Source organism: Falco punctatus (assembly GCF_963210335.1).
Source record: "Falco punctatus genome assembly, chromosome: 8".
Taxonomy (NCBI): domain Eukaryota; kingdom Metazoa; phylum Chordata; class Aves; order Falconiformes; family Falconidae; genus Falco; species Falco punctatus.
In genome coordinates, this window is record NC_137588.1 from 5,200,177 (window position 1) to 5,225,998 (window position 25,822).

A 25,822-nucleotide genomic window follows, 5' to 3' on the forward strand; every position below is an offset into this window, starting at 1 on the left:
CTCACACTGTTCACGTTTTGGCTTTTCCACTATCAAAAATGCCTTCGCTAATTGTGTCAGCCTCTGAGGCACAAATTATTCCTTGTCACTACACCAGATTTTAGTTAGGAATTTTGCATATAACAAACATTTTAAATTATTAATGTCTTGCTTAAATCACTAGCTTCTACGTCCACTTTCCCTCGTTATATCGAAGACTAGATTCTTTGCTGATTTCTGTGGGTGGATTTTCTTGTTTGGTTTATGACATAATTGTAAGTGGCAAGTTTGTTTCTTCAACTAGCTTTTAAGAGGGGTAGAAGATGTCCTAAACCAGTTAACTATCAGTCAACATTTTCCTTCTTCGTAAGGATTTCTTATTATTTCGTCTTACATGACTTTCATGCTTTCCAGCACTCTGTAAACCAACCCTTTGAGGTCTGATGTGTAGCCAGAGTAATGAGTTTCTGTTTTCAAACACATCTTGCCCTGAAACTTTATGATAACTGTAGTTTTTCCTATTAAGCATGTCTGTGGGAAACTGAAGCAAACTGGGACAGAGGCCGAGATGGGAATATTTCAATTGAAAATCTGCTCTCAAAAATGAAGGATAGGTTGTAACCAAGGCAGAGATCTATTGGTTTGTTAGTTCAGTACAATACCTGTTATTTCAAAAATCACAAATGAGCAGGTGTTCCTTAACTGCTAGACTAGGGTGTTTGGTTTTTTTTTCCCAAAATATCCTTCCATGACAGCACAAGGTCTGGGGAAATATAAATTTCTACTGGTTTTTATAGTACTCCCTCTGGCTACTCCTGCTCCAGTAAATGAACTTTGCCTGAGAACATGTTTGGGCCCTGCGGCCAAGTGGACTGGGACGGCCTACATCAATGCTAGACAACTGCTTCCAGTCTCCAAAGGGAGAGATTCCAGGAGGTCTTTTCCCACAGGGAACAGCTACTACTGTGGTTTAACAGCCAAAACACCAAAATGTGCCTAGGAATTGTTTGGGTACAGCATTGTTTGGAAAAGGATGAATTCATGCCACGTAAAGTCCTGTTCACTAGCACGGACGTTCACCACCCAGCGCTGGGAAATGTTCCCAGGCATGCTTGGATTTAGTCATATAGACACAGCTTGTAGGTATAACGGTGTTTCAAGGGGGCCCATGCATCAGAGATGTGTTTCATGACCCATATGTAACGTAGATCATTTCTTACTGGTGTCCCAGAATCTCCAAGGGAGTAATTAAAAATGCACCGGCAGTGTTCTGTCTTTGTGTAACATGGAAAGGAGGGAACAAACATGGGGTGTTTGGGCTTTTTTAATAAATCACTATTTTGCACAAAGCATGTTCTAGCTAAGCCACACAATGGGCACATTAGAAATTTGCAAAAAAAACCCCCATGATAGTGGATATCAAACAGCTCTTTTCAATCATTCAAGTGATAGGATTCTTCCTGCTTACCTTCAAAACAGTTGTGAAATTTATTATCATATACTTATAAAAGTTTCCTTTTGTGTATTCAGCAAATATTGCTAAGCCACCCACACCACACACACACTCACAGACTCCATAAAATTTGGGGAAGCGCAAGTTTAGATCCATTCCAATTGCCAGAAAAACCTACCAAAAAAAGAGCAGCAAATATAAACCAGAACAAAAATCTAAATAAAATACATCAGAAGGTTCCCTTATCCCGTTGTATTCCAGTAAACTATGCATACTTTCCTGTGTGTTTTGGCACTACAAAAAATTACAAAGCTGCCTCTTAATTCCGCAAACATGAGGAATATACATGTCCTTTACAACAAGTTAGTTCAGCTCTGCTATGGAAATTTTTAAGCAATTCCTGACATTCTGACATCCTGTCACTTCAAAGCAAGAATGTAACATTTCATCACAGGAAAACTGGTTTGTTCAACTGGGCTTTGCAATTCAACACAAGCAAAGTGCTGTACAGCATTTTTCGGGGTTCACCTTGATTTTTGATCAAAAGTAGAAACGCTTTAGAGGAATGCTTTGGCAAGTACCTCCTTTCTGCAAATCTCAGTATCTTCAAGAAGTCATGGAAATTTTTCTAGTATGAATAAAGACATGTGCATATATATGGTTTGTGCCTGAGTGTGGGACCTGTGGGAAACGGCTGAGGATGACACAGGATTTGCTTAGTTGATCATCACACTTAAACTCATTAGCAACAAGAAATAAATTACTTTCTGCCCGCAGTCTCGTCGATTTGAATGTTCTGCTAAATGCAATCGTTGGAACAATTGGCTAATTTCTGAAAAACACAGGCTGTAATCGGTCTGGCTGCCATTCAAATGTATATAATTGTTTCAGAATGAGCAAAGAGTACAATGAGGCCATGTGAGGCCAGAAAGAGGAGAGGAGGGAAAGTTTGGATTAGAGGCTTCCTGTATGGAAAACATCTGCACTGGAGCTGGAGATACTGCATTTGCACTGTAGTGTAGTGGGGCTCAGATATTTACAGCGTTATGTGGCCAGTGCAGCACCCATCGCTCGCCCAGCCTGCCCAGGTACGCGGCTTTGGGTGATCCAGGGATGCAGAAGCACTTGCAGAAACATGTCCCCTTTCCCAAAGGCAGTTACCCTGCTTAGTGGTGGTTACTCACAACAAATTTTTGGAAACAACTGTGGTTTGTCATCAGTTTGAATGTCAGCTTCCTCCTCAAAATAAAACCTTGTAAATTATTCTCTTTAGATTTCATTCAGAGTGGTTGGATGCTTGAGCCATGAAGGTCTCTTGTTTTCACAAAACGTAATTATAAACTGAAAAGGAATTTTTTTGGCTACATATTGTACCCTGTCAGTTCTAGTGACCTTCTGGGGAGAATGGTGTAATTAACATTATTAAGAACTTGTTGCATGTATATCTCACACCTGAAGTGGATCAGGAAAAGTCAACTCACCTAACCAAAAAAAAAACAACAGCAACAGAGATCATGAGAACAGAAGAAAGAGACATACAAACTCAACAGTTTTCCAAAATTCTCTTAAGAGAGTGTTAACTTATTTTAAAATATGACTGTCCTTATGTTTTCCATTTCATAGAGAACAGATTTCTTTAGTGGTATAAACACTGTTTAGTGAGCATGCTTGGGAGAAATACCTTGAAAGAGCAAAGTGCTTATACACGATACCTCATCCTGCTGACACCCTGCAGGATTCTCTCCTCCCAAAGATCACTTTAGCATTTACCTCTGTATAAAGGCACTTCTCACTCCCATTCACCCCAGCACCTCCTCTCCCTTCTGCTCTATACACAGGTGACCGAAGTAACAGGAACAGAAGGCAACTTGTTCAAAGTTATGCAGCACATAATTTCCAGAAGACTATTCTTCAGTGACATAATTAAGTATCAACAGGGTAGGCAAGACACTCCCATGCTTTAGGAATTACTTTAGGAAAAACAGGATTCAGAAAGGCTTATGGTTACAAAATCAACAAGAACAGAGGCATAGAAGGAGATACAGAATATCAGGAGAAGCTCTTGCTGTGGCTGGATATGATAGTTTTCCACTTGGATATTACCACTCTGCACGCAGTTTTGGTGTTTATCCTACCAAAAGGTTCCATAAGTGAATTACAACAATGCAAGAACTGGAAAACCTACCTTACAGGATGCTGAGTTGACACATCTAAAGTAGGCTTAGCAGGAGATTGATGATGGTCTGTAAGAAAGGAAATGGCAAAGCATTCCTAATTTATCAGATAAACACAAAATAAGACCCAATAGGTGACTGTTAAAGCATAAAAAAAATCAAAGTACAACAAAAATTAGTAATAAGAAATAGGTGTTAGAACTGCTTTTCATTTTATAAGATCTGTTTGGGTCCTTGGAGACTTTCCAGCAAGGCGTGATATCTCTTAGAGCTGATGAAGCTCTAGCACAAATCATGGACTTGCTACTAAGCTCAGAGAACAGATTACCAGCCAGAGTTACCCCGTCACTCCCTTCTGACCTTCTCTATGCACAGACAGGGAGTCCAACGTAAGCAGCAAGGTGCAGCCTGTCCAACAGATGGACCGTACGAGCCGGAAGGAGCAGTACACATGTATGGAAGGATAACGTCACACTGCAAAGAACAGCACTAAGAGGGAGCAGGACAGGTACCGGCCATTCCTGCCCTTCTATCTTCCCGAGGTATCTGGAGAGGTGGTAAAGAACAGACGCTTACTGCTGGGGGGATAACCAAATGGTGAGAGGAAGCTAAAGAAAAGATGTAAACAAGGCATTTCCCCCAAAGCCACAGTGGGAGGATAGCTGGTTCCTCCTACGCAAGCAAGGTACCAGACTGCTGCTCCTCTCTTTTTTCCCACTGCAGTCAAGTGAGGCAGAAGCCCGTTCCGAGCCAGCTGCCTCTGGCCTCGTGTGACCCTAGCAGGAGAAGACGATGAGAAGGAGCCTAGCTAGACATAGCTTGCCAGTGGGTGCAGTCACTGAGAAATTCCATGTCAGACTCAGTACCTTGACTGTCTGCCAGTGATCCAGCATGCCTGAACATTGCTTCAGACACGTATATTGCTGAGTGACTTCACCGTGTTAGGAAATAAGATTGATGCAGCAAGTGATGCTATAGTTCTCTACATCCAATTTAATTTCCATAGAACAAATACTCTTCTATTAACACCACTGAATTCTTCCTAGCTGAGGCAAACTATTTACCTAAGTTGTATTGTTCTGGCATAATGCAGCTACTAAAACCTACTCTATTCTATTTTATTTTATTATGTATGATATTTACATACTATACGATTTCTGATTAGCAACATGAAAATAAAATCTGAGACTCATTTCTGCTATTAATCTTTATTTCCATCTGCTATTTAGGGACCATCATTCTACAAAACTGATACACATGCTCTCAGGCTGGAAGTAATTTTGTTTATATGGCATGAATTGTAGTTCTGAATCATAAAATCCTATGAGGAAACCTCAATTTCTGCTATAATTGTTTCCACTTAAAAAATCAGGTCATTTCCAATGTATAAACACCCACTCTGAATTTGGTATTGCCCTGTAGGATGAAATAATGCCTTGTGTGTTTGGTAAGAAAAACATTTTAATTTCAAATAAAGAATAGAACGTCATATATCCCCAAACACTGGATTAACTGCAGACCAAACTGAAATTCCCACTTAAATTATCTTTGCATTTCCGTTAAAATTTATCTCCTTAGGAAGACACAGTCACAGAGCATGGAAACACAACATTGCATCTAATTTTTACTTTACTAAGAATCAATACATGTTAGTTTGTATTTGGGATCTTACGACCTTTCTTTATATGCCTTAGCACATCACTTCTACAAATCTAGGGGGTTTGATTGCTCACCTTGTGCATAAATTGTAACTCTTGTCTCAAAAAGAAACAAGACCAGACATTACAGCATTGAAGAACTGCCTGCTGATTTGGTACAACTTTGTTCTACAGCTCCTCCATGCAGCAAGTGTAAGTGTATGGTTAGATTTCCTCTTCTGGCAGTCTCAGAAATTGCAACCGAAAAGGAGTAGAAAGTTCTTTGCTACCTGTACTCTGCAACATGTCATATGCACTACACAGATTTGATTTGTTCCAACTCCTCCTGATCACACCTGCCCATCTTCTCTGGGATGAAAAACACAAACCTGGAGAAAAGGCTGGTAAACTAATCGGTGGGATGAGAGTTGAAAGTTCTCAACACTGTGAAAGGACATTATTTCCCTGATCAGAAAGAGAAAGACTAAAGATGAGTTTTTAGAAAAGCACATTCTTTAATTTACCTTAACTATAGAGAGATGCAAATATTCTTTGTTTCTCTCTCTGAAAAAAAAAAAAAAGAGGATAGCCAGCTTCTTTTTTGAAGCTGCTTTATTTACTGGCATCTCTTTTTTTTCCGTGACAGATGTTTCCCTGTCTATTTCTCATGGAAACTCTTATTTTCTGCAGCTTGATCTGTTCTAAATGGAAGACGGAAGCGGAATTGTCAGTGAACAGCAGACAGCAGCAGGAGGAAGACGTCTACTTGCTCATTATCCCTCTGTAAATCAAACCTATTCATTACAGCTGCAGCCTGGGAGCAGGGAGAATGGGACCGAAGAAAATATGGATTTAGAGTTAAAACAAAATATTGTGCAATCTGGTCTCAGTTCTTAAAGAAGCACAATCCTTAAAAACTGACATTTGTGATGGTAAAATTCTTGTAGAGATTATCTCTTAGGATTTATGCTACCAAATAAATCATTAAAATGCATTGTTATCTTGGTGGACCTTTGCCACCTGAATAAAAAAATGCAAGTTGTGAAATAAGGCACACAGAGTAGTGAATAGCTGGGTAAACAAAAAAGATTTTGTAGTAGAAGTGTTCTAACCATACTAGCAGAGTGTATAAATCATTAGCAAGACGCTACAGGGCTAGCAATTGGTCTATATATGACTACATCACTTAAAGTCATCCTTAAATAAACGTGGAGAATGAATTCTGGGACACAAAACACACAGCCAATGCTTTCCTCCTAATGCAGATTGAGAAAGTGATCTTAGCCTTCTTACAGTACGTTTTAATGAAGCAAAGCAATGAGCTCTCCCTGGGCTAAGAAGAGCAGCCAGTGAGTAAGAGAAAGCAAATGCAACAAATCAGCAAGCTGTCGAAATAACCTTTCCAACAAGGAAAGAATGTGACATAGAACAAGTTAATCGGAGTGAGGGTCTCTGTTGCATTTTCACTCTTGGCAGTGGGCGGTTCAAGCTAAAAGGCTAAAAGCATCCCTGACTCAAGAACTCTTCTGACCAGCAGCAAGCATAGGAGTGCGTAAAAGTTGCACAGCCCAGACAAAGCCAAGCCGCGTGTCCCACCTGAAGCCCAGCACGAGGCATGAGGCTCACAGCTTCTTTGGATTTAAGGTAGCACACCCAACACTATTGCACAAGAACTGTCCCAGCACAGATCTGAAGCAGAACAGCCTAATTCATGCAGTGCTGTGCCCTGACTCTGCCTTTTGGCTGCCCGAGGACAAAGCTGTACTTTGTCCTCTTGCACTTCATTTGCTTGTCTGGAACCACCATGTGGGTCACTGCTTTCTCACCGAAGCTGCACCCTCAGTCTCCAAAGACCTCTGAGAAGCCCTCTCAGTGCAAACATGCTGGGCGCTCAGGGACCAGGCTGGGTGTCTGTCACGTGATGATTATTGTGCTCAGAGCACTCAGAAATGTTCTTTGGCATTCACTAGGGTTGAGATGGAAGCTTCTAAACCCTACTACTACAAGAAGTCTTGGGAGGCAAGGCAAAAACATTTTTACTACAGAACTGGGCTTCTCTGCACCCCATTGCCTCACTTTCCTATTTTGCAGGCAGAGCACATCTTACGTACCAAAACCTATTAATTTATTTTCAAATAGAAAAGAGATAGGAGTAAGTGGCTCCAATACGGTGTTATCTGGTACTGCCTGGGTAGCACAGCTCTGAAATGAAAGCAGAACATTTTCATTAACGGTGTTTCTTGCTCTTTTTTTTTTCAGAAAACAGGGGCTATTGGAGCTCACATCCTCTGTAGGCTGTTGCGGAGAAAGACACCATTAGGTCCTACTTGCAGTACAAAAAGTTATTTTGTTTGTGTTCAGCATTTTTTTGTTGATATGGGTGGATGGATTATATTAGTTATTTAATAAGATAAAGATGAGTTGGAATTTAAAGTGTCTGGAGGGATTTCTGGTTTCCAGGAAGCATCAACCCTATTCACTCTTCAAAACTGGAAAAAGAACAATGACATTCACGATCCTATTAGGATCTGCCTTATTCAACACAACCCAGTACTTTTCTAACAGGGTTCCACCCCTTTATCTTGAATTAGTTTATTCTCTGCAATGGTGCTTCATGCTCACTTGTCACTTTGAAGAGTCTAAGCGATGTTTTAAGGTTGGAGAAGACAGGTGTATTACTTGTGTTTGGGATACTCCAGACCACAGAAGGTAACCATGCATGCTGACAGAGCAGCTGCTTGATCTGTTGAACATCACAATGGGATCTCCCTTCACTGGAAACATAGAAGCACTGCCCATACACGAGGGCGTCATCCATCCAGACACTCCTGCTGTGTGGGTGGATGGATACAAGACACTTTTCCTGGGACCCAGCCATCTTACAGCTGCCACCTCTCAACAACCCCATGGAGAAGATGCTGTCTGTTCTCTGTGATCATCCTCCACTGCTTTGCTATTGTCAACAAAGGATGAACTGTACAGAGTACAGAAAAAAACAAGCCCACCTTCACAAAGTTATAAGAAAATCCTAGAACCAGAGTATGGTTTGGGTTGGAAGGGAGCTTAAAGACCATCTAGTTCCAACCCCCTGCCCTGGGCAGGGACACCTTCCACTAGATGAGGTTGCTCAAAGCCCCATCCTACCTTGAACCTTTCCAGGGATGTGGCACCCACAGCTGCTCGGGGAAGCCTGCCCCAGCGCCTCACACCCTCACAGTAAAGAATTTCTTCCTAATATCTAATCTAAGTCTACCCTCTTTCGGGTTAAAGCCATTCCCCCTTGTCCTATCACCACAGGCCCTACTAGCGTGTAATCAGACCAGGGGAACCATGAAGGCACAGTAAAGACCCAAATGGTTGGAAACTTAATTTAGCAAACTAACAATTACTCTCAGCCCTGTGACTATCATTGATGGTTTCCAACAAATGCATGCCTTTTTTCCTTACTCAGTGAGGTACTGCAATTAATTATAAAAGAACTAACAAAACTGGTATCATGACTGAACATCTTTCAAATTAGCATGTGATTTTTCAGTCCCACATTGTTTCAATAAAAGCAAAAACTTAGTTAATAAAGTCCATAGCATTCTTTATGTAAATTACATTAGAACAGTTTAATTCTATTTTAAAGGCCTATGACATTTACCTAAAATAATCTACAACTCATGGTATATTTGTGTAGGTTGTATTGGGTTTGCATTCATGGCAAATTCATCGCCCACAAGTTCCATGTTTCAGAGAAAATAGGACAACAGAGTAAAATTTTAAAAAGTATATTCCTGGAACATGATCCTGTTCCCTTTTTTCCTAATTCCACCTCAACCAGCCGTCTCTACTCAGTCTGTCCTTTTCATTAAAATCCTGGTAATATGTAGGAAGGACTTACGTTTTCCAAAACTTGGACACCTGCTCCTTAATTCCCTTTTACTCCCTGACCAATACACACAAGCTGCACATATACGCCTCGATTTCTGACACTTCCATACATTGCAGTTTTTTCTCCTTTAAAGGACATTTCAGCTAACAATGTTAGGTGTTAGGTAACAATAACAGTGTTAGGTAAGTGTGTAGTGTCGTCTCATAAACATGAGACTGCCAAATAAGTGATAATAATAATAAACATTGAACAATACTTCTTTTATCTAAAGATCACGTTTTTCTGAAATAAAGCAAATTTCATGTAACTGGATTTTCTGTTTGAGAAAATTGAAGCTCAAGGCGGTTTATGATTTCTCAGTGTTGAAAATAGACAGACACGAATGTGGATGGTTCCCACTTTCACAGCCTAGTTATTTTTCTGGTTTGCACATCTAATGGCTATATCCAATTTCGTCTGACAGTCTACTTTCTTCTGCTCTCAGAAAAGGAGATGGTGCTGCTGACTTTTTGATAAAGGAGCTGGAAGGAACTAGCTATCATTCTTTTTTATCGGTAAGTTTTGTAATTTTCAGGATAAATTATCCAGTCCTTTTGCTGTAGCTGCCTACAAATGGCAAAACAAGTTCAATGTGTGATTTCATGGAAATAAGTGAAAAAAGAAAAATACTTCCTCATTTGCATGATTTTGGGAGTCAGATATACAGTGGCATTCCTAATATACACTCACAACTTTTACAAACATATTTAATTGCATGATAATATTATCAGCTAGGTACAGGATTCATTATCATCAGCAGCTGATTCTGTAAATGTGTTTTGGTAAGGTGCTGGAAGCTTCATGAACTGTCATTCAACCAGGAAACTAATCTCTAATTCTACAGCACAAATAGGTAATTCACATTACTCTTTTGTGCACAGGTGTTTGGTATCTTGCTGCCATTTAGCCATCTATTGTACGCGGTATATCATGCCATCCACGTTAATTTATTCACTTGTCATACTAACAGCTTATTCGGTCTATCTGTAATAATGGAAAAATTGTTTGGTTTTATTTTTAAAGTTTCTCTGTGTGCACAAGGACTAACATTACTAGGTGAAGAGTTTTGTTCTATCTGCTTCAGACATGCTTGTACTCAGCACATTGTATAAGACAAGTCAGAGTTAATGAGGGGCATTTTCACACTAGAATGCAGAGAGCATTTTGGCTTTTAAAAAAGATAAAAAATACTAAGCAATTAAAGATACTACTGTAGTATTTTAAATATTTTAACACAGACCTGAAATAGTCGAATAGTGCTGACACGAGTTGCACATTTCCCACATTTCTTTTGCACCTTCCCCACATTTCTTCTGTATTTTTATTTTGTTAGCCTGATGCTGTGTCCCCTGGGAAAGCCTGTTTTATTATATTAATCAGGGACTGGTTGCCTTAGTCAAACAGAGGTGTGTTGAATGAGTCTGTCATATTTCTCTTCTTGTGGGGAGGAAAAAAAACCAAGCAGAAACAAGGATGAAGCATGTTTTGATCTTTTCTAACCCTCTTTCTGCTAGTTAAGAAGTTTTGTTTGTATGTATGCATAAGGCAAGAGATAAGAGAATGAAAGTCCTGGACCCTGCAGCTACTCTTGACTACAAGAGTTGGTGGAAAATATATTAGATAAAAAAAACCTTGTGGTTGCAGGATAAATCAAATCCTTTATAAAACATTTCAGAATGGGGAAATAAATGAAGGACTAGGGAAAAAATAAGACATAGTTGATAATAAAACATGAATATTTGAATTTATGATCTTTCAATGCATCATTCAAAAACTGTAGCAAGATGACAAAATCTGTGCCACATGATTCATGGTGTCCAGAGTTAGTAATTAATTCATCTTAAAAAGAAGCGCTCTTTGACTTTACTTTTAAAGAGTGCTGGGAAATGCATTTCAGCCATGGACCACTTTACTGGATTAAATTAATTTACAATGCATGTCTTCAAAGATTTTTTTTCCTAATTCAGAAGGGGAAATGATTTATGAAGTATTTATATATTTTTATGCAATTAACTGAAGTAGTTCTCACTGAAAGGTTCATTCAAGGGAATTTTACCTGTTTGTGCTTTAATGGAGGCAACCTGGTTAATATGCAGAAAGAGACACTTTCACTAAAGCTGAGACACAAGGGGAGCAGCACATATCCAGCACTGAAACATATTTTATATACCATACATAATGCACTTAAAATTTTAATTTCTGAATTTTGCAATTATTTTTCAGTTCTTTACGCATGTACTTCTCTTTTGAATTAGTGCAGAAAGCCTGCTTTACCCTTATAGTGATACTTTTTACTCTATAAGCTTTCACTTTTTTATTCTACTATGTCTGAAAACATAAAGCTAAGGATACCCTTCCAAGCTTTTTCTTTGTCACTTACTTATATTAGGATTCACCCTGCTCAAAAGGATGCACTCGGGGATCTCACTTATCAGCACCACAGCAACTAGCTCCAGCGCCCCTACAGCAACCACCATATGTGACTTCTCGTACAGGTTATTTGTGTCGGACCCAGATGAATGTAGGTTCCCACCTCCAGCAGTCAGAGGTGACAGCCCTGAGGTTCTTGGGGATGAATCAGTTGTGTTTCTTTGGAGTAATTTGCTTGCTAAAAGCCATCCAGGCTGAAAAGTGGTTTTTCCCTTGTTTGCATGACCAATGTTTGCATGACCAAAACTTCCTGGTGAGTTGGAAGCTCCTGTGCTATATCTAGCCTGTGAGGGGACTTAAACTGTGTGCATGGTCTTGCATCAAAAAAAAAAAAAAAAAAAAAAAAAAAAAGCCAGACAACCAAATAAACCAGCCCGTAAAAAAAACCAGATCAGAAGATCAGATCCATCTTGCCTATATATATATCTCTTGGGTGGCTTCAATAGACTGTCTTGGCTGCCTGGCCACGGTCGTGCTACTGTGTCATAAGTGTTTATGGGAAGTCACATAGGTGCCCAGGGAAAGGATTCATTTCTTTCAGTGTTTATATTCACATCACATTTTTCTAATTCAAAATATAGATGTATCTAAACACACGAGGCCGAGATACGTGCTTCTTTGCCAAATCTCTGCTTCTGTGAAGCTTGCCAGACAATCAAGTAAATGAGAACAGTCACCCCAAAACAAATTAATTTTTTCTTTCCCTGCGTGGAGGGTTATCACACTGCCAGAAGCTCAGCTCCGTGCAAGTCCGGAGGTGTTTCTCCTAGCCAGAAAGATCCCCAGGGCCTAGGACCACATGCAGGGATGTTAAGGCTAAAGGGAAGCTTATCTGATGAACTGTTTGGATTGTCCAAGAACTATTATTTATCTCACAAAGTTGTGAGGTAAATAAAATTGTCCATAAAAGGTAAAAATGAAGACTAGCTTGAACTCAGATGACAGAACAGAAGGAGAAGAACCGATGTAAGTCAAGTGCCATGAATTCTCTTTTGGTACTATCACTGGTTCAAACTGTTGAACATGATTAAAAGAAATTCATAGCATAATTTTTTTATATCTATATATATAGTTGAGATCTCTGAGATCTCTGTTCATTTTGAGAGGAAATTACAGGCTGGAGAACCCAATCATCTACTGCTAAAGAGCTTTGTGAAATGATTTTCTACTGTGGTGGCAGAACAAAGGAGAAAGCAAGTGCTCCCCTAACTGGGAAGAGTTCACAGGGGACAAATAGATCCCACAATCCACAGCTCATAGACTGAAACTGCTTATTCTTTAATAAGTACACAGTTTGCAAGATTAGCGCTAATAAAGAACTCAACACATACTATCGCTGGTACTATTAGATACTGGGTGTGACTGTCTCTTATTAGGAAAGAATTGAATGTTAATTAAATTAGAGCTCACTAGCAACTGGGGGATGTCTGCAGAAACTAAAACTGCAATGAAATGCTATTTAGAGAGGAATCTGCAAGAGTGAGCTAACCGACTGCCCATAAAAATGTAACATTTTGGCCCTTCAGATTCTCTGGAAATAGGCAGATAGCTCTGTGCTGATTACAGCATTACAGATTATAACACGATACTGATAAAACGATTACAGATTTACACCAGGGAGTGGAATGAAGCAATTTTGCTCATCTAATTAGGCAAGCAAATAGCAAGATGTACTTGGCAATAGGACTGTTGGTGGTTGTGATGGGTGCTCCCGCAGAGCGTGATCATATTCCTGGGAGGAGGAGTTCCCCAACAGAAGCTGCCTTGCGGTTACCCCTAGCACTGCTGAAAGGACGTTGTGTTAGAGGTACGGGGCAGTGGGTAGCACATTTCTGTCTGAAATAGTAAACCCAAGAACAATCTGCGACCGTTACAACTCCCACTATCTATCACATCTAATTAGAGCTCTGCAGATGAACAGAGAAGATTCCCATCCTCAGCACTTCTCTGCCATCTGTCCGTAGCTCCTGCCCCTGTATCTAGTGGATAACTTGGCCATTGCTTCCAGCAGTTTGGCACAGAACCATTTGTCAGATGCTTTCACACCTACCTGTGCAAGGTTTTGTTGGCTGATTTAAATCAAGAAATTCAGAATGATGAAATTGCCTTCCAGGTGATCATCTTGTATTAGGGAAATCAAGAAACTCCCAGCTCCAGGACCCATTCAGTTAAATGAGGCAACAGAATGCACTGATCCACAGCCGTCCTCTTGGCCACCAGACCTCTAATAGAAACAGAAATGTTGTGAAAAATTCAAGGATCGTGCAGAATTTAGCTGTCCTGTGCATGTTTTTGAGCAAAATATCACCCAAATGAATAATGGATTAGCTTTGCAACTAGCAGCCTTGCCATGCACGATGTTGAAGACCTCAGATGAAACACTGCTTTACCAAGGAGGCTCTGGAATGGGATCTGTAACAGTTCGGTGCTGTTAAATGTTGCTGGCAACAATACAGTATGCAGTGGCCAGAATGAAAAAGCATCATACAGAACAAACTCGGTATCAATGCACTGATCACTCCATCCCATGGGTCCCCAGAGGTGGCAGCGATGATACATGACACTAAGCAGGCAATTTTAAAGCATCAATTCAAGCAGAAAAACATGCACAAGTTTCACAGGTGAAAGCATGACAGCCAACTGCTACAAACACAAGGAACTTAAACATGTCCTCAAATTAGCAGTCACTCTGCTGCAATCCAGAAAATTCAAGTGCCCCATTGAGTGACTAGGTGACTAAGCCCCAACCATCTCTGTGGGGACCACAGACCTCTAGCACTGGGGCACTGACAGCTCTGCTAGTCCGTGCTCCATCTCTCATGCTGGCCAAAACCAGCATCTCCATGGGGCTTCCAGTGTGCACCTTTAAGGGAATTGTACTTTTAAGCCTTACATTTGTAGCCCCAAAATGCAAAATATCTGTCACACACAGCAGAGTCAGAAGTAGCGATAAGCCAAATTTCCTCTAAATATGCCAGCTATGGTTCTTTTCTTACACTATTATTCATTTGGGTTGCTACAAATTATCTGGGGAAGTGGATGACATTATCACACTTTATTTGTTACACATTCAGCACTCAGCAAGCTGCTCACTGATGCAGTCATTCAATCCCACATTCAGCAGTTCCAGGAAAAAAAACTCCCTTGGGTCAGCTCATAATTCTGGTTACAAAAACTTTGCCTTTCCAGATCCCCTTTTCTCCTAAAAGCTTTGGACTAGATACAAGCTATGGGAGAGTTCCTGAAAGGTGGGCCATCACAAGCTACAGATGGTCCACAGATTCATCTTTCATAACACCACTTTCTCTCTACAAGTTGGGGGGTTTTTTTTGTTTTTTTTTTTTTGCATTTTGCTGCTGCACATCACTTGACAGGATTTGGTCTGAGATGGAGGAGGAAAAAAATTACCTGTTGTCTCACCACAGTGCTTGAGCAGGTCCCTCAAGCGTCACCGGTCATCCTGTGTGCGATGCTTCTTCACCTCTTCTCCGTGTGGGGGCAGGCCAGTGAGTGTATCTGTGCGCATCAGCGATGTTCTGCAGTGTGATTTAATCACTAATAATGCACAGGATTAACAAAATGTTATTTTTCAGGACCAAAAGCAAACAAATCCCAATGTACTGCTCTACCACGATAGAAGCAATGGCTGGATTATCCATTTTACATCTTCATAGTTTTCTTTGTGCTTTTAACAAAACAACAAACAGGAGATGTATGTGTGGATTTTGTCATGAATGGAACGTGGACATGTAGATATTTTTAATCACTACTGAAATCTTCTATACATAAGTGAAGCTAACTAAAGGAGATGCTAATTTAGAGGTTTTAGTGTGTAGCCAAGGTTTCTCTCAGCTCGAGGACAGGATTTAAACAAAAGAAGACTTTAATTGGCTCTTACTGCACTAAACTACTTAGATTATATAAACAATAATAATCACATCCCAGATGGCAGGTTGTTTTTTGGGTTTTTGGTTAAAGAATAAAGCTGAAGTTTTCAATTTATATAGTAAAACGCAGTAAAAGAGAGTAGGTTTGTATGTATCAAATTCAATGCATTCACTTAAAATGTGAATTAAGAAAAGCATAAAAATGAGCACAGATGGAAAAGAAAAAGATGGGATTCACTGCTTCAGGTTGTTTTGTTAAAAAGGATCCGCACAGATCCTGAGCTTCCAACAGGGGGGCGTTGTAGAAGGCTGGCTGCAGTGAATTGTGACCCCTAAAGTCATGTTAGTGGGAGCTGCAATACGTGCAGGGTTCTGGTGACAAGGTGGGGTTTCTGCTTATCAGGAGATGTTGCATTTGGTGCCAGCAACCCCAGCTGGCACCTAGTAACTTGTCTTTCCCATCACTGGGTCTGGGCTTCTACACATTGAAGATATTTATGGGGTTTATTGGTTCAAATTCTTGCCCATTTTCCATAGGACCTGACCTTCTTCCATGGAATGTTTAGGGAGGAACTCCATCAGGAGAAACTTCTTGGATGTTTATGCACATCTACTCATAACAAGAATTAGTTGCCAAAAAAGCATTTTGTATTTACTCCATTTGCCAGTTTTCTATAAAAACCAAAAGGATCTGGAATTAAATGATCTGCATGCAGTACAAGCCATCAAAGTATCCAAGCACTGTTGGATGTTGAAGCAGAAAATAATAGATTTGTTTGATAATGATGCCTTTCAAAAAATAGATACCACATTTTATTTAGCTGTGGTTGATGGAAATAATTGCTATTGTGAATATATTCAACTATATATAAATGAATATATAAAACCATTTCCTATTAACTTTTTTGCTTTTATCAAACTTTGAGGAAAAAAATTTCCTGATCAACAATACTTTCTACCTCTAAGTCCTCATGTAGCTTAATAAAGGTAATTAAAGGTTTTAAGAAAGTTTAATTAAAGCTACAGGCTTAAGACCATCGAATCACTATGTTCAGCACAAGGATAAAACCCACAGTTCCTTTTCGGTCAAATAATTCAGATTTACAAAAGAGAAACCTTTTAGTATCCTTTACTCACATCAGTAATCTGCCTGTGAGCAGACCTTTTGCTTATTCTAGTGTCTTCTGCAGAACTCTCAAAACGTCACGAATATGTTTCCGAACTGACCACTAAGCCTAAAACCTTTGCCTTAATCCTCCAAACGGTGTTGAAGTGAGTTGTGTCAGTAATAAAGGTTTGGACTAAGGAGGAGACAAAACTGGAAGCAGTTACAGTTCACAACATGGAATCATAGAACACCTTAGGTTGGAAAAGACCTTTGAGATCATTAAGTCCAACCATTAACCCAGGACTGCCAAGCCCACCACTAATCTATTACTGAAAACGATAAATACTAGTCTATTTTAGCAACAGGAACATATATGTTTAAAAGCTTTTCTGTTCCATTAACAAAGAAAGGAAATATAATGAGCTGAACGACTACTTTAGCTCGCAAAAAGAGAAAAAACAAAGCATAGGAAAGGAAATCTGTCTTCAAACAAAATGCAATTAAAGACTAAGACACCAAGCCAGGCTGTCAGTAAAGCACTGCAGAGCTCAAAAAGCTTTTTGAATCAGCCTGGCAGTGATACCTGTGCCTTCAAAGCACGTACACTGGGTCTATAAACTTGCAAGTATGTGTGTGTTCTTGAGGTAACCATGTCAGCTAAGGTTAAATGAGACCAATCAAGACATAAGTCTCATGAGTATTTTCCAGAAAGAAGTATAGTTGAGCGGAAAAAATAATTAATTTAATTAATAAATAGCCCAAATAAAACCTGACAGAGAAACAAAATGGAAGAGGGTCATTACAGATTCTTGATCTGTTTCCTTAAAAAAAATATTTAGATATAGGGCCACAAATCATGAACACAGAATATCTAATACTCTTTTCTGTCTATTTTTGGTAAACAATAAACTAATCACCAATGAAATAGCTGAATACATTTGTGGTTAGCATTCTTTGTCTACAGACATTTCTACATCTGCATTTGTGACCACAGTAGAGCCAAGGTCCTCCTCAGGCTTTCCATCAGCAAAGACAGAGATACTGCAACGAGCAGCCCACAGAACAAATACTCAGTTATTTGAATATTATGGATTTTACGGGGTTTTTTTTCCTTCATGTTTGCCAAACTAAAGCTGGTGACCCTCCCCTCAAAGCTGCCTGATCCCCATCTGAAACATAACCTGAAACAGAGCCAGGTGACATTTCACTTCGTGAGTGAAGACAAGGGTGTTTTGTTTCTGGTATTGAAGTGTAAAAATACGATAACGACTGACTTACCAATAAATATTTCAAGTTTCTAAGTTATTTGCTCTTTGTGCCTCCTCTCTGAACCCAGGACAAATGCAAACCTAACCCACCTGCAGAGACACACATCCCCTTAGACACCACGTGTAGTAAGGCTCGCTCCCCATTTGCACACTGGGAGTACGGTACCAGCTAAGTGTTTAGTGAATGCTCTGTTTCACCAGACTCCGTGACACTCTCCGCTGAGTATTTCTTGGTTGGTACCTTTCGTTGCTTTCCATATGGTGCACATCAGGACCGGAATAATTCAGGATGGGAGGTGGCCTGAAGGCCACATGGTGCTGTCAGATGCTCAGGGCACAGCTAACTTCAAAGTCAGGCCAGGCTGCTCAGGACCTTGTCTAATGCAGCACCAAATGCCTACAAGGATGGAGAGCCCACAGCCTCTCTGGGCTACCTGCTACAGTGCTTAATCGCTGCAGCTGTGGATTCGTACCCACCAGCTTCCCTAGCTGCAACCTGGGACTTTCATTGATGTGTCTCATCCTTTTGCTCTGCACCTCTGAGAAGAGTCTGGCTCTGACCTCCCCATAACATTCACGTCCAAGGGAGCTGAAGGCAGCAATGAGATGCTCTCTGCCTTCTGCTCTCCATGCTGGACAAATCCAGATCCCCCAGCCCCTCCGTATGTGACACAGTCCAACCCCAACCATCTTGGTGGACCTCTGCTGGACCCCCACCATTTGTGAGCATCCCTCTTGTCCTGGGATGCCCAAAACAGGACACGCTACTCCAGATGTGACTCCACAAGTGCCACATAGAAAGGAATAACGGTTTGCCCCAACCTGCTGGCTATGTCTATGCCCCAAATGTTGCCTGCTTATTTTAGGGCCCCTTGAGGATACGGGCATCAGCCTGGGCTAATGTCCAGCTTCTGTGCTCTCAAGTCTTTCTTTCAGACCGTTTTCCAGTATTTTGAAGAAAAAAAAAAGAAAAAAAACCCAAACAAACAAAAAACACAAAACACCAAACCAAACCCAAACCAAACAAGCTTCTCCCTATCTGCCTCCTGCCTTGGGGTTTCTGCTGACGTTTTTTCTTCCTCCAGCCGGATCTCTAGCCTGTCCTTTCTGGACTCGCTCCCCAACTACATCCATTTTCATCTTTCATCTATCTGACAGGGTCCAGGCCTCATCACATACTTTGTAGTCATTCTGTGTAGCCCAGAAACTATAAATTAGCAATGTGCTTCTTTTATGCCCCTAGGCACATCCTTGTGCTAAAGTGTGGAATAACTTAGTTCAAAATCCAGACGTAATACAGGGGTTTCCAGTACAAAAAGACTGTTTGTCAACAGCTACCACATAGTCCCCCTGCGTTAGGAACAGGGAATGCTGTGGTATCTCAAATATTGCCATATGAAAGGCTTTTCTAAGCTCTTAATTTTTAATACTCTTGGACAGTCACCAAGTTACTATATTCATCCTGGCAGCAAACCACAGAAATTGCCTTAGTCTTGGACATCTGTTTCCTTGTCAATATGGAGGACCCTAGGAAAGATTGACAGACAATATGTACCCTGCTCATATGTGGTGATGTTGCATCAGAAGAGTTTTGCAACAGAAACAAGTTAAATGTATTCATGTATTAATAAGCATAACGTACATCTCAGTTGTGCAGTAACTGCAGAGAAATGCAACCTTTTTGTGAGGCATCCTTGCTGCTGATACTGAGCTCTGAACAACCCCCTCCCCTGCTCCACCGGAATGGCACGTTTCTTTATCAGCTAAACCATGCTGCTCCTAGATGCAGAAGCACAGCCATACAAGATAATTGCAGTTTTCTTGTTAGCATTAATGTAACAAAAGCAATACCAACACATTCACCCCTGGGCTATGGACAGAAAAGCTAGCCCAGTACCTGGTGAAGCTTCATTTTGTCCTGCATGGGACAGACATGTTAATCACGGCTATCTGGCTTTCCTTTACCAGGTTTGGCAGTTATTTTGATGCAATGCTGGCGCTGTAAAGTGCTACTGATGGTATCTTAAGCCACCAGGTTTATTTAGCAAACAGGCGTGTTTATTTATAACTATGCTGTTGGGGTCAGCCTTGGCACAGACAGTCATGCTGGCTTCCTCCACAAGATCTGGCATATTAAAGCTACTTTTGTCTGTCAAGTATACCTAACACCTATGCTCTAGCTTGCAAACTGTGAATATTGTCTTTTGTACTACGTGCTTTCATGCCGTGTAGAAACATAGATGTTCACACTTCTTATTAAATACCTTTTGTTCACAGACATATGTGTGCCGTCACACAGGTCCACACAAATTAAAGCAGAAGCTGCTTGTTCCTATTCGGGTATTTGAGAACTGCCTCCCTCGTTCACGTTCTGTTTTCTAAAAGCAGCCGGTGAGCGAGAGGGACCCAGGCAATTTACTTCTCGGTAATTAAGCCCCAAGAGGTCACACGACTCACGCCCTCCCTCCGCTTTCCTGCAGATGATTTCCATCAGCGGTCAGCAGGGATCTGCCTTTAGGAAGGCTCCCAAACAGATGCTCCGTGCAGACTCTTTCTGCTTCTCTGTCACGTATTTGCCTGGAAGGGTGCTTTGGGCTACACACGCCTGAAAGGAAAGAAGGGGGCAGGGGAGAGAGAGCTCGGGAATATATCAAAGCCCCAGCAAACTACTTCTTTAACTTAACAGTTAGCAGATCCCACACGGAAGGGAGAGGAAATCGCAGGTTGGCTTGGAGGGACTATCAGGCTGCTGGTTAGACTCAGAACTCCAGGGATATGAAGACTGTCATGAGAAAACTGGAGGATAATGAAAGATTTCTTCATTGCGTTAGTCAGAGTCGGAATGCCTGTACTGCAAATTTTGCTGTCGCTAATGCCAGGTTTGGTTTTGGCTCAGTTAAAAAAAAATCTCCACTCATTACATATTTGAGGCATGATTTTAGATATATATATCTCAAAATGTTGTTGAAACGTTTTTTGTTGGAGCTTTGCTATAAAATGAAACTATAAAATGTCAGTACCGTACCTCAAGCTGTATGTTTGGAACAACTTGAACAATACAAAAGCACAGATTAGTGCAAACTGCAGTGCCTCCTAGAAAAGCTTCTACTTCTATTTTTTAAAAGTTAGACTTCTTGCTTTGTTTGAACCTGCAGCATTTAAAAGGGAAGCTTTTCGTAACAGTTCTATAATGAGAATAGGATGCTTCGGTAATGGAATAAATAAACCTAATGCTGAAAATATAGATAACGTGAATAACTTTGCATCTCTGTATTTTATTTCACATTACACTATAGGCTAAGATTGCTAATTAAATTCCAATAGTAATAACATTTTCAAAAAATGGGCTACGTAATTTAAACACCTATTGAAAGGAAATAATAATGTCAATACAACATTAGCTTTTATGTTCCTATCTACTGATGTTAATTTCCCCCCTATTTTAAGTAACATTGACAACTTAAATAGTGCAATAGCAAATATTTGCCTACACAAGTTTTTTCTATTAAGCAAGACGATAACGCTCGGGGTTTTTTCCCCTTGACTTCTTCTAGACTATGTTTTTTAAGTTATGATTGATTGCTTTAGCTTTAACTGTCGGAAAGCAAAAACTGCTGCATCTAAATATGAGGTCATAAAGTCAATAGATAAAGTGTAGTTAGTATTGACTGATTTAGGATTGGTGCCATTCATACCTTCTTGTAGACATTTGACAGCCTTGAATTTCAACAATCTTGAGTAAGACTACTTACAAGATTTGTTAATCTGCATGCTGTTTTTACCTCAGGGAGTCAAGAACTGATTTAAGCCTGAATTATTCAAAGGCACTTACTTGCTGCATTTGATTTTGATGGCAGTTCCCCTCCCGCCTCACAAAGGCCATCAGAAACCTGCTCAGGCCTAATGACCTGCCGTTAGGCCAGCTTGCAGCGAGTTGCTATCTGCGTGACACCACTGTCATAATTCAGTTTATTTGGCAATGCTGGTTTGGACAAGCCCCAGATGAACTCGTCCTTTTGACGTAAAACCACTACTTTCTCGTAAGGGTTAAAGTTGAAAGATAGGCCAGTATGGTCCAGACAATCTCTGCGCTTTCACGCATGTCATTAATTACGCCTCGTCCTTTATCTCATATGTGAGATGTTCATTAGGATGAAGCATGTATTGCTTAATGAGACATTTGACTTTATTATTGTTTCCCAACTGTTCAGGGACATTTATATTTGTAAGTTTAAAGCACAGCCAAACTGACAGTGATAGACGGTTTGGCATTAGCCACTTTTTTCCAAGATTTAGTCCAACAGTGTCTTATTGAATACAGCTGCAAAATTCAGATCTTACAGATGGTCACCACAATTCTCAGAGACTAAAAAGCCAAGACATTGGTGCCAGCTTATGTAATGACCCTTAAAGTACTGACATGTACAAGAAAATCCACGTGTCTTTACTGTGACTTTTTTCATAAGTAGGCATGGTTGGAAATAGGACCTTAACTGTATGATGTTCACTAAGAGGCTGGTATTACCAAAGATGAACGTGAGGATATAGGCTTTGATTCCGTGATTGGAAAATTAACAAAACCAGATTGTTAATGATGGCTTTCCCATGGTGGTGGGAAAGAAGGACAGCAGACAATCTTTGCTAGCTTAGTTTCTCTCCAGGGCATGTTGACTTTCTCATGGCAAATAATGATTTTTTTTTTTTTTTTTCATCAGAACAGATAAACACTGCTTTTGTTTTGTGTGGGCTGTTCTGCAGGGGAAAATAAAAATTCAAAAATCAAGCTGCAGTTAGGATTTTTTCCCCCCCCTCCTCTTTCTGCATGCCTAGTTCCTATGCTCGTATTCCATGGAAGACATAACTTAGCCTGTAATATTTGTAACGACAAGTAAGAGGAATGGTTGTTCCAAGGCTTCTTGTTTTTGTTCACAACAGTTTGGAATCCATCTTCTGGGTTTTAAAGAATTGTCTAAAGCTAATAATGGTTTCTAAAAACATTACATAAAGAGACTCTGTCCTTATTATTTCGATACTTGCCTTCCAGTCCTAGTGGTCCTACTTCTTACTCAGCAACTGACATAGTCACATGCAGTTGAATCCTGATTTTCGAATCACGAAGGGACAGTTATGGACTGAAATAGAAAATAAGAATTGAAAATGCATAAACTTGGGTTACAAAAAGCAGATCCTATTCTTACACAAAAATAAGGCTTTCTGAGCATTTGAAAGGGACAGAACTGCCTCTTGACAAAATATAAGGGTATAATTTTGTCCAACACTTCTTTGAGGCATCAGCACCTCCCTGAGAAGGAGGAGGAAACTGCATGATATTTTGAGGTTTAGATGATCCAGCAGGCAGTTACAGTAATGGCACAACCCTCTTCTACAACCCTGTATAACACTTTATCTAGATTTTGGCTAAGCAAATTGCATGAGTGCAGAATTTACTTCAACATGATAAATTATAGTGCTTTTGTTGCCCAGTTGCAGAGATTGCTTGTTACAAAATTCTAAGAACTGAGTTTCTTGAAGTGCTTTGCATTAATTAATTATGTGTGCTTTAAATATGATTATTAAATATGATCGGAACTATTCTTAACATGTTATGTTCTATTTTAATAACTAACAATAAAATAATAAAAGAATAGAATTAAAATTTACACGGTTGCTTTAATCTTAATCTTATTTAGTCTATTAACCAGAAAATATACAATTACATATATCTATATTTTCACACATTAATGTTTTGATAGCAGGAAGCACGATGGAGTGGTACTAAGTTCTAGATCCATAGCTAGACCCTGCTGAAAACTCAGTCGAATAAAATAAAGCCATGCCAATTTAAATCAGCTGCAAATCTGGCCTGTGACTATGTTGTTTTCCATTTGGACAGAGGGATGTGCAATGCATCAACCGGTCATATCCAAAAAATATGATCCAAGAGTTACTCAGCCAGAGAAATCATTAAGCTGTTTGATTTTGCACTGTGTCCATGAACTTTACACACCATTGTGGGTGAATGTACAATTTTTCTTTCCAGAAAGAAAAGAAGAAAATTGGCCTAAATGCTATATCCTTCTCCTCTGCCCTATTTACAAGAGGTTAGTAGCATTAAAAAGGCACAATCATGGTGCAAAGCTGAAGGCTCTGAGGGAATGACCAGTGCCTGGAGAAGTGGAGATACTTTGGGAGGGGAGAAGAAAGGGAGGTGGCACATTTGGGACGAGGGTAACCCAGGACATCAAGGCACTAAAAGACATGAAGGAAGGGAAGGAGTTTAGATGCAGAAGCAACACACTTTGTAAATAACAAAAATTAGAGCTTGGAAGAATGTGTATTCAAGAAATGTTGTAAGACTTCACATACTGACAGTATTTCTGTTGTTTTTTGTTTTGTTTTGTTTTTGTCTAGAGAAAGTTTTCCAGAAGTTTGCCAGAACCTTCAGTGTTTTCTATTCTCATTGCTCTTCCACTCTCTTCCCCTTTCATTACCTCTAAGCTCTCTGGTCCAACCAGCAGCCACCTGCACAGGGAAGTTTGCAGCACTCTGTCACACATCCTGCCACCCTGCACCACCTCACAGAAGATGCTGGAAAAATAGGGGATGCTTCCACCTGCTTCTTCCCAACACTGTTCAAAAGGCCCGTATCTCACATGTCCTGGTCCTTGCCAAACATCACCACAAATATTTGGGTTACCAGCATACCATAGTTACCACAGTAAACAACCTAAATACTCATACACAGACATTTAATTAGGCCTACCCTACAGCGTGAAGTACTACCCAACGCATTTCCCACAAGACCTCCAAACCATCGCTGAACAGGCGGCGAGGTGCTCCTTAGCTCCTTGAGAGCCACGTGCTGTGGTCCCACCATGCCACAGCGCCCAGCCCCAGGAGCCCTTCAGATGCACCACCACTGCGGGGGGACACTCCGGCTGGCGGCCCCACAGCTGGTGGCCCCACAGCTGGTGGCCTTGCCCTGAGGACAAAGCAAACCCACCTCCCACCGGGCTAACGCAGAGGCAACCTTCACAACACAGAAGCAGCTCCTGGACCTCAGCCTCTTGTGCTTTCTTCTGCCCGATCTCTATCTCGCTGTTGCAATCCCTGGAGATTCTACAGGATTTTTTTAAACAGTGCTGGCACCGTGACACAGTACTAACCAAAATATCCACGTTGCTCTGCCATCTTTTTTTTTGGTAAACAATAATTTCAACACCTTTTTCTTACCAACCTGTTAGACTGAAGATAAAAATGCTACACAGAAAACAGTGGAGGTGTTCGCTAAACTATTGCCATCTGCCAGACACCCATTTAAGATACACTGCATCTAGCAAAAGTGTATTTGATTAAATGATATCTCACAAATGTATTTTTACTGTCTGAGATTAAGCCAAATTATTATTTTTTTTCTCCCCCTAGTCTAAGTTTATCTGTACTTATTCCAAGGAGCTGATTTTTCTGTTTTACTGACATGGTCTCCTTTGAGATATTTTATAATCTTTGGCACAAGCAAAAGCCTATTTCCTTGATGTTCGCTGTTTATTTAGGACCAATGTAAACCATCTTTTATATATCCCAATTCTTAAATAAACCTTAAATGTCAATTTAAACACATTCTTCTCAGAATAAATACTGTTGATGGCAAAAAAAAAATATCTATCTTGGAACACTAAGGACTAATATTGTGCTGTAATGACCATGCTACTCTAATAAATTCAATTAATTTTACTGGGTCTTAGGCTTCATAGGAGTTCCAGAACTCTTCTGGGGTCTATACGGGTTTATATTTTTTGTATAAAGTTGAAATATGTAGTTTCTCACTCTTCACATCAGTGTATTTTTGCTATACAGCTGGAACTGTTAATGGTTGGACTTGATGATCTCAAAGATCTTCCCTAACTGAAATGATTTCATGAGTCTATGATTGTTCCCTGCAGCAACAACATCACTTTGGGTTGCAAGCC

General features: G+C 40.2%; 1 long non-coding RNA gene across 1 annotated transcript in view; it reads right to left on the reverse strand.

The window, feature by feature from the left end:
* The window catches only part of LOC308068355, a 156,210-nt gene that overhangs the window by 111,936 nt on the left and 18,452 nt on the right, over nt 1-25,822 (reverse strand). Inside the window, exon 1 of the long non-coding RNA XR_013929941.1 lies at nt 1-25,822. This exon is cut by the window's left edge and continues 38,075 nt beyond it; it is cut by the window's right edge and continues 18,452 nt beyond it. This is a non-coding gene — a long non-coding RNA (uncharacterized lncRNA).